Genomic DNA, 10147 nt, shown 5'->3' with positions numbered 1-10147 from the left:
CTTTTAGGAAATTTGCAAATAAACCACTGCAATTATAGAGACTTTAAAATTATCCAATTTAAATTGTCCTATTTGGAATTACTTATTTCCCTTGAAATGTATGGCTTCAGGAAAATTTTCAATTTAACTTGAAGTGATTATTTCTTATTTTGCTCGGAATAATGGCATCTCAGAAACATGGGTTTACCTGTGATTTTTTGTTTGGGTGAATGCTTAAAAACAAAGAAAAATTTACATATGCATTTTATGGATACACACACACACACACAAACATGTAAAAAACCTAAAATGGTCCTTAGGCTTATGAGAACACAAGTTTTGATTGAGTAATGACTATGGACATTTCCCCCAACATTTAGAAAAGCTGTTCTTTAATGAAGAGGAAATAATACACCATGGTATCAAATGTTCTTTTCTGATAAAGGAAGCAACTACAGAAAGCGTTATTTGTTCAAAGTAACCAGTGCTACGGATGCAAAAAACCCCCCAACAGCTCTTCCAATGCTACTTTCAAAACAAACATATCAAACTTGATTTTCTTTTTTTTTTTTTGAGACGGAGTCTTGCTCTGTCGCCCAGGCTGGAGTGCAGTGGCCAGATCTCAGCTCACTGCAAGCCCCGCCTCCCGGGTTTACGCCATTCTCCTGCCTCAGCCTCCTGAGTAGCTGGGACTACAGGCGCCCGCCACCTCGCCCGGCTCATTTTTTTGTATTTTTTAGTAGAGACGGGGTTGTAGCCAGGATGGTCTCGATCTCCTGACCTCGTGATCCGCCCGTCTCGGCCTCCCAAAGTGCTGGGATTACAGGCTTGAGCCACCACGCCCGGCCTCAAACTTGATTTTCATTAGGATGTAGTTATTTCATCACACTAGTAAATCAAAATCCAAGACCCAAATTTCACACATATATATAAATATATATTAAAAAACAATGTGAACAATTATTGAGCTTCATCTTCTGGACAAGAATGCCAAGTTAGTCTCTCTTCATAAAAAGCAATTACAATTTGAGGATACTTCATATTTGCCTCTTTCGCCAGCACCAAGTCTGCCTCATCTGAATCTTTCCATTTCATAAGAAACATCAATTCTCCACTGCTGTCTGTGGCACCAATTATTCTTTCAGGATCAAGTCCTCTGGCAAATCCTCTTGGTTTGTCAGCAGCATCTCTTTTCTTCTTTGATTTGCTGTCATCAGATTCACTGTCAGATAAAGATTTTCTTTTTGTACCATCTTTTTCTTTGCCAGCTTTCTGAGAGTTAAATGCTTCAATCAACTCTGGACAATCTAAATTTTCTTCAGGTTCCCAAGTATTGTCAGCATCTGTAAATCCCTTCCACTTCAGGAAATATTCCACTTTCCCATTCACTACATGCCGATCTAGTACTTTTTCCACCACAAATTCTTCAGGCTCTGCCTCTTCAACTTTTTTACTCTTCCTATTCTGTTTTTTTCCTATTTTTTGAAATGTAGTTTTATTGGAGGCCATTTTTTATTGCAGACTTGAAGAGCTATTATTCACCACCTCCGAGCTGCTCCGGGTTGTGGGTCTGCAGCATCTCCGGCCCTGCATGCCTACAGCTCGAGCCTGTATATTAGATCTTTAAACCTGTTTATCCTACATTATTTCTTCCTGTTTATTTAAGCTTTTACAGTTACAAATTTCTCTCTAGGCACTGCTTTAGCTACATCCCATATGTTTTGGCATGTTGTCTTTCTTTTCATTTATCTCCAAGTATTTCCTAATTTCCCTTGTGATTTCTTCCTTCACCCATTAGTTACTCAGTAGTATGTTAACTTCCACGTATCTGTGGATTTCTCAGATTTCCTTGTTCTTTCTCTCTCTTTCTTTTTTTGAGACAGGGTCTTGCTCTGTTGTCCATGTTAGAGTGCAGTGGTTTGAACATGGCTCACTGCAGCCTTGATCTCCTAAGCTCAAGCAATTCTCCCACCTAAACCTCCCGAGTAGCTGGGACTACAGGCATGCACCACTGTACCCAGCTAATTAAAAATAAATTTTTGTAGAGATGGGAGTCACATCATGTTGCCCACACTGGTCCCAAACTCCTGGGCTCAAGTGATTCTCCAGACTTGGCCTCTCAGTGCTGCAATTACTGATGTGTGCCACCACACCAGCCTCTAATTTCTATTGTGGTTATCGTATATTATTTTTAATTCCTTTGTGGTTAGAGAACATACTTTGTATTATTTCTTTCCTTTAAAATGTATTGGGTCTTGTATTATGGCTTAGCACATGGTCTATCCAGGAGAATGTTCCACATGCACTGGAGAAACAAGTATATTCTGCTGTTGTTGAGTGGAGTGTCTATAGATGTCTGTGGGTTTCGTTGGTTTATAGTGTTGTTCAAGTCATCTGTTTCCTTGTCGATCTTCTGCCTTATTGGTCTATCCATTATTGAAAGCCCATTCTTGTTGAATTGTGTTATTTCCCCTTTCAGTTCTGTCAGTTTATACTTTATGAATTTTGGTGCTTTTTGGTTCACATATGGTTATAATTGTTATATCTTCCTGATGGAGTGACCTTTTTATTATAAAATGTCCCTCTTTATTTCTAATAATTTTTGAAGCCTATTTTGTATAACCACTCCTGCTTATGGTTGCTGTTTGCATGTCATATTATTTTTTATCCTTTTACTTTTAATCCATCTGTATCCTTGAATTTAAAGTCTGTCTCCCATATACTGCGTTTAGTTGGGATTTTGTTTTCTTATCTAGTCTGATGTTCTCTGCCTTTTGATGGATAACATATTCACATTTAATGTTATTATTTATATAGCTGGATTTACTTTTGCTGGTTTACTTTTCGCTTTCTTCATGCCTCCTATGTTTTCTGTTTCTTTATTCCTCTTTTCTTTTCTTTTGCATTAAGTAAATATTTTCTGATGTAACATTAATTTTTAAATGATTTTTTACTATATATTTTTTGAATTGTTTCCTCAGTTGTTGCTCCAGGGCTTACCATACATACATCTTAACATCAGAATCTGCTTCACATTTACAATAAATTCCAAAGAGATATAGAAACATTATTCGTATATAGCTCCATTCCGTTTCCTCTTGTGGTATTGTTAGACATCTCTATATATGTTACAAACCCAGTAATATATTGTTATAATTATTACTTTACTTTTATACCTTTTTAAAAAGCTGAGGGAAGAAAATGGAGAAAAGAATATACTTACAGCTTTTGTTGCATTAGCCTATAAATATATATTTATAGCTTTTATTGTATCAAATTTATTTCTAATTTCTGGTTCTCTTCATTTGTTCCTGTATTACCACTGGGAGTCATTTCCTTAGTCCAATATAGCTTTGCTCCTATCGACCTCTTTTGTGCTGTTATTGGCAAATATATTACATTTCTTTGGTATAGTCCCAACAATAAAATTATATACATATTCAATTGCTTTTTAAAATTAGTTAAGAAAAGAAATATGCATGCCATCTTTACTAATGCTTTTATGTATTACTGTCTAGAGTCACTTGTTTCAGCCTCAATAACCCTTTTTTTTTTTGAGGTGGAATTTCACTGTTGTTGCCCAGGCTGGAGCGCAATGCCATGATCTCGGTTCACTGCAACCTCTGCCTCCCAGGTTTAAGTGATTCTCTTGCCTCAGCCTCCTGAGTAGCTGGGATTACAGGTGCCTGCCACCACACCCAGCTAATTTTTGTATTTTTAGTAGAGATGCAGTTTCACCATGTTGGCCAGGCTGGTCTCAAACTCCTGACCTCAGGTGATCCACCTGCCTTGGCTTCCCAAAGTGCTGGGATTATACGTGTGAGTCACCGTGCCCGGCTGCCTAAATAACTTTCTTTTAGTATTTTTTGTACAGTGGGTCTGATAGCAATGAATTATCTCAATTTTTGTTTATCTGGGAATCTCTTCATTTTGCCTTCATATTTGAAAGACAATTTTTGCTGAATGTAGGATTCTTCATTGATAGATTTTCTTTGAGCACTTTGAATGTTATCCCACTGCTTTCTCCTTCATTTTAGGACAGGATCTCTCTCTGTCTCCCATGCTGGAGTGCAGTGGTGTGATCATAGCTCACTGCAGCCTCCAACTCCTGGGCTCAAGTGATCCTCCCACCTAAGCCTCCCAAGTAGCTGGAATTACAGGTGTGTGCCACTATGGCTATTTAAAAAATTCATTTGTAAGGCCAGGTGCGGTGGCTCACGCCTGTAATCCCAGCACTTTGGGAGGCCGAGGCGGATGGATTACCTGAGGTCAGGAGTTCGAGACCAGCCTGACCAGCATGGCGAAACCCCACCTCTACTAAAAATACAAAAAATTAGTTGGGTGTGGTGGCCTGTAATCCCAGTTACTTGGAAGGCTGAGGCAGGAGAATCACTTGAACCTGGGAGGTAGAGGTTGCAGTGAGCTGAAATCACACCACTGTACTCCAGCCTGGGTGAAAAGAGCAAAACTCCATCTCAAAAAAAAACAAAAACAAAAACAAAAAAAAAGAAAACCCAAACAATTATTTGTAGAGGTCTCCCTGTGTTGGCCAGGCTGGTCTTGAACTCTTAGCTTCCTCCCTCCTTGGCCTGAGCCACTGTGCCTGGGCTGTTATCCACTGCATTCTGTTCTCCACTGCCTCTGATGAGAAGTCAGCTGTTGATCTTATTGGGGTTCTCTTGTAAGTAAGGATTTTTCTTTTTTTTCTTTTTTTCCTTTGAGACAGAGTCTCGCTGTGTCACCCAGGCTGGGGTACAGTGGTGTGATCTTGGCTCACTGCAACCTCCACCTCCTGGGTTCAAGCAATTCTTCTGCCTAAACCTCCTGAGTAGCTGGGACTACAGGCGCATGCCACCATGTCCAGCTAATTTTTTGTAGTTTTAGTAGAGACGGGGTTTCACCATGTTAGCTAGGATGGTTTCAATCTCCTGACCTCGTAATCTGCCCGCCTTGGCCTCCCAAAGTGCTGGGATTACAGCCTCTGCACCCAACCATAAGTAAGGACTTTTCTCTTGCTTCTTCAAGCTTTTCTCTTTGTCCTTGACCATTTATAACTATAATGTGTGTTTGTGGATTTCCTTGCATTTAACCTCTTAGAGTTTGTTGAGCTTCTTGGATGTGTAAAGTTTTCCATCAGATTTGGAAAGTTTTCAGCCCCTATTTATTTAAATATATTTTTTTTCTCTTCCTTTCTCTAGTTCCTCTCCTTTTGGAGCTTCCATTAGATGTATGTTAGCAAGCTTAATGATATCTCATATTTCTCTGAGGCTCTGTTCATTTTTCTTCATTCTTTTTTTCCGTTTACAATTTTATTTTTAGACAAAGAAAAAAGTGGGGAAAAGGTGGGAAAATATAAGGATGGAAAACAATTACCTAATCACTTTGGTGAGCTTATGAGATGCTCATAATTCCATAGCATCTTCACCATAAAATGCTGCAGTGGTTACTTATTATCCAAGTGTTCATGTTTAATATACTGTTGAGATAAAAGGGTGGCCATCAGGTCAGCTTACTTAACTTTCTATTCTGCTCAGAACTTAAAGCTTCCCAGATTTCAGCAGAATTCACCTGGACTCATGTCTACATCAAACTAATCTAGTATAACTTTCTATAGGTGACAGACTGATCTTTAGAACCCATGACAAGGTATTTGTGACAAGGCCTCTATCAGCTGAAACTCCAACAGGTACAGATTACGATGATGCCAGGCTGAGGACAGTCCAGATCCTGGAGATACCACCCAAAAACATGAACTCCAGAGGAAAGGTTTTTGGTGCCAGCTGCTCCAATCACTGTTCTAGGCACTGGGGCCATAGCAGTAGTCAAGAAGACCCGGTCTCTGTTCTGGTGTTCACAGTTTATCATGGGATACAGATTGCAAAACCAACAAATAAAGGAAGGAAAGTTTCAGAGTAATAATGTCAGGTATGCACAGAAATAAACTATGAGGATGTGATGAGAGTGACTTGGATAGATGTTTTATACTAAGCACATAGGAAATACCTCCTGTGAGGAAGTAACATCTAAACTAAAACCTGAATTATAACAGCCTTCTAGACGGCGGGAATGGCTAATGTCAAGGAATGGAAAGGTGGGAATGACTTACTACATTCCAACGTAGTAATTAAGAGGGAAAATTAAGTCTGAGAGGCAGCCAGGGGCTAGGCCATGTAGGACTTGTGTAGGTTGGGATGGTTTTTTTTTTGAGACAGTGGCACGATCTCAGGTCACGGCAACCTCCACCTCCCGGGTTCAAGTAATTCTCCTGCTGCAGCCTCCTGAGTAGTTGGGATTGCAAGCACCTACCACCATGTCCAGCTAATTTTTCTATTTTTTAGTAGAGATGGGGTTTTGCCATGTTGGTCAGGCTAGTCTCAAACTCCTGACCTCAAGTGATCTGCCCACCTTGGCCTCCCAAAGTGCTGGGATTACAGGCGTGAGCAGCCGCATCCAGCCCGAAGGTTGGATTTTATTCTAGGTTTGATGGGATGCTATTAGTGTTAAGCAGTGGAGTGATGTGATCTGAGTCACACTGAAAAATCACGAAAGTTGCTTTGTGCACAACAAGTTACACAGAGGCTGAAATGGAAGCTGGGGAATTACTTATGAGACATTTGTAGCACTTCATGCAAAAGATGTTAATAACTGGGGGTGGTGATAGTGGAGATAGAGAGAAGCAAATGGATGTGCAGTATGTATGGGACTAGTTGATAAATTGAATGTCAGGTGTGAAGAAAAGAGAAGAGTAAGGAATGCTTTCTAGATATTTACCTTGTGCACTTTGGTAGGCAATAATGCCATTTACTGAACTGGAAAAGAATGGGTTTGAATAAGCAGGGAGTTTGGGGGCAGGAATGGGAAGGGATACCACAAGTTCTGTTTTGATTACGTTAATTAAGTTGGAGATACCCAGTGGTACTCCAAGTGCAAATGTTAAGCAGACAGTTGAGTAAACAAGTCTGGAACTACAGAAAGTGTGCTGCAGTCACCTGCTTTCAGTCTGAAGAAGCTGCCAGTGAGGCAGGAGGCCTCTAAGAGAAAATTTTCAGGCAACCCAAGGGAAAACTATTTCAAGAAGGTGTTGGAATGTATTGATAAGCCCAGGTTCCAACCCCAGTATGTAGTTTACTTTGCCTTGCTGAACGTTCTTTTTCACCTGTAAAATGGGGATAATGCCCAATTTTTTTTGGGGGGGGGTTGTGAGGTTAAAGAAGATAAGGGATATATCAGGAGCATGATCTTCAGCATATCCAAAGCATTCAACAAATAGCAACTACTAGGACCATCACCTTCAGTTTGCTAAGAATTGGCTGTGTTCATAAACAAATAGTAAGAACCAAACTGGCTATATTTTCTCAAGGAAAGATACATCTTAGAAAGAGAGCTGCTATTAGACTTTGCTATGGCCTTCACTTACTGTCCTTCAGTTGAAGCCTCTGAAAACAGTATAGCTCCCTACCACGTATCAGGAAACAGTATTCTTTACCTAGCTCTTTCTACGAATGCCACTTACTTTGCCTAAATAAGATAAGACATTTAATATGATTTTCTTTTAAATCTCAAATGATGCCATAGAAACCATGGAAGTATTAGGTGCCTCCCTTCTTGCACTAAAAACATACACGCACACACATACCCAGTCTTAGCAACTCAAGTTACAGGAAAAGGGATATGAAACTCTCAAAGAATTTAGGGTACCTTCCACATATTAACATAACAATGCAACAATAATAGCAAACATTTATGGAGGGCTTACTATAGGCCAGAAAGTACTGTGCTAGTTGTTTTAGACCTATTAACTCATTTAATTGCCCCAAAATCTTATAAGGGTGGAATAATATTATTCTTGTACCATTTTCCCCAATAGATCAGCTTTAAATAAGAGACAGAGAGTTAGCCTATTAGAATTAAACTGGATAGGTATTCCAGTCCTGGGAGGTGTGAAGTTGCTCAGTGAATAGCTGAAAGTTGGCTGCAGAATTAATTCCAGGAATTAAAGACAAAATCCATTTTTTTGGTTCGTTTTTATATTATAACGTGCCTTTAGTAGACGAGCTTGACAGAGCTTCAGCCTCGGCTTCCAAAGCAATAAGCACATCTCACTGTAGTTGGCTGAGTATTGTGAAGAAGGAAAGTAACAAATAAATGCAATTGTGTACAATCAGCATTGTTATCAGATCATCTTTTCTGAAGTATTTTATCCCTTAAATGTTTGGTAAATCTTTACCAGCATAACCTCATTTAAAACAATCTTTTTTTTTTTTTTTTTTTTTTTTGACAGGGTCTTGCTCTGCTGCACAGGTTGGAGTGCAGTGGCACAATCATGGCTCACTGAAGCCTTCAACTCCCAGGCTCAAACATTTCTTCCACCTCAGCCTCCCTAATACCTGGGACCACAGGTGCATGCCACCATGCCAGGTTAATTTTTTTAATTTTTATTTTTGTAGAGACGAGGTCTCACTATGTTACCCAGGCTGATTTTGAACTCCTAGGCTCAAGCAATCCTCCTGCTCTGGCCTCCAAAAGTGCTGGGATTGCAGAGGTGAGTCACTGTGCCTGGCCTAAAATAACCTTAAAACTTAAAAATTTCACCTTGTAGCAGAGATAACTTTCCATGAAAACTTGTGGAATCTAGAGCCACTCTAGACTTTTTTTCTGAGAAGATGGAATAATTCAGATAGACTTTCCAAACAACTTTTGTCATTAACATTTATTTCGATTAAAGAAATGTGAATCCAGGATTAATGTAAGGTGAAATATTGAAGTATCTGGCAAAAGAAATGCTATTAAGAGTTTAAGTAAAATGTCTGTGGTACCTGTGCTATGTATAACAGACAAATATTAACAAAATAAAAAGCACATTCTTTTTTTTTTTTTTTTTTTTGAGGCGGCGTCTCGCTCTGTCCCCCGGACTGGAGTGCAGTGGCACGATCTCAGCTCACTGCAAGCTCCGCCTCCCGGGTTTACGCCATTCTCCTGTCTCAGCCTCCCAAGTAGCTGGGACTACAGGCACCCGCCACCTCGCCCAGCTAGCTTTTTTGTATTTTTAGTAGAGACGGGGTTTCACTGTGTTAGCCAGGATGGTCTCAATCTCCTGACCTTGTGATCCGCCCGTCTCGGCCTCCCAAAGTGCTGGGATTACAGGCTTGAGCCACCGCGCCCGGCCCTTTTTTTTTTTTTTTAATTGAGATGGAGTCTCACTCTGTCACCCAGGCTAGGAGAGCAGCGGCATGATCTCGGCTCACTGCAACCTCTGTTCAAACAATTCTTGTGCCTCAGCCTCCTGAGTAGCTGGGACTACAGGTGTGTGCCACCACGCCCTGCTAATCTTTTTGTATTTGTAGTAGAGATGGAGTTTCGCCACGTTGGCCAGGCTGGTCTCAAAGTCCTCACCTCAGGTGATCCGCCCGCCTCGGCCTCCCAAAGTGCTGGGATTACTGGCATGAGCCACTGCACCTGGCCAAAAACATTCTGAAAAGAATCATATTCTGATAAACTCTGGTTTGTAAAATCAATTCAGTGGTACAGTCCTCCCAGGGGAGAAGCAGTTTGTCTTTTTACCATCAGTTAAAAATTGAAAGAGCATATGTATTTTTTTCTTATCTAGTCGTGACCATTACAGCACTGTTTACATGTACAAACCCAAATCCTTTTAACAGAAAACACAGTAAGCTACAAAAAAACTCTGGTGTTTAACAGAGTACTTACATATAATATGTACTACAAGACATTTTCTTTAGAAAATAAAAGTCTATTTCCACAGTATCAAACAATAGAAACAAATATAAACTGGAACAAAATTTCCAAGCAGCAGTTCAAAAACCTTGGCAAAGCCAAGGTTATCAAATAACATCTAGCTTCATTTATCAACTAAAAGACTCACTAAAAAGAATGATTTCTGTACGTGTAAACTGAGTGTAACACTTCAACATTTCAATGGAAATTGCTCTTTTGTCACACATTAAAGTCTGTTCTCTGAATAATTTGAAGAAACGTCAATTATAAGGCAAATTAAGACTTAAAAAAATAGAAACAGTGCATCTTAAAGTTTTTCAGAGACCTACATATAATTTACAAACACATAATTTATTATATGATTATAGTTTGGAACAAATTTTCCCTGAGCACTCTTTCTGCCTGGTTAGAAAAATTTAAACATGATTTATAA

General features: G+C 39.6%; 1 pseudogene across 1 annotated transcript; it reads right to left on the bottom strand.

Annotated features, from left to right (window-relative positions):
- Nucleotides 1-488: 488 nt before the first annotated feature.
- LOC105511644 lies at nt 489-1582 on the bottom strand (annotated as a pseudogene). The gene is made up of 2 exons (XR_001001742.1): nt 834-1582; nt 489-538 (listed from the first exon to the last, which is right to left on the bottom strand). The product of XR_001001742.1 is annotated as a chromobox protein homolog 3 pseudogene (transcript).
- Nucleotides 1583-10147: the final 8565 nt, after the last annotated feature.

This window comes from Colobus angolensis, unplaced genomic scaffold (assembly GCF_000951035.1).
Source record: "Colobus angolensis palliatus isolate OR3802 unplaced genomic scaffold, Cang.pa_1.0 Scaffold201, whole genome shotgun sequence".
NCBI lineage: Eukaryota > Metazoa > Chordata > Mammalia > Primates > Cercopithecidae > Colobus > Colobus angolensis.
The sequence above is the reverse complement of the archived record's forward strand: the minus strand, read 5'-3'. Positions and strand labels throughout refer to the sequence as shown.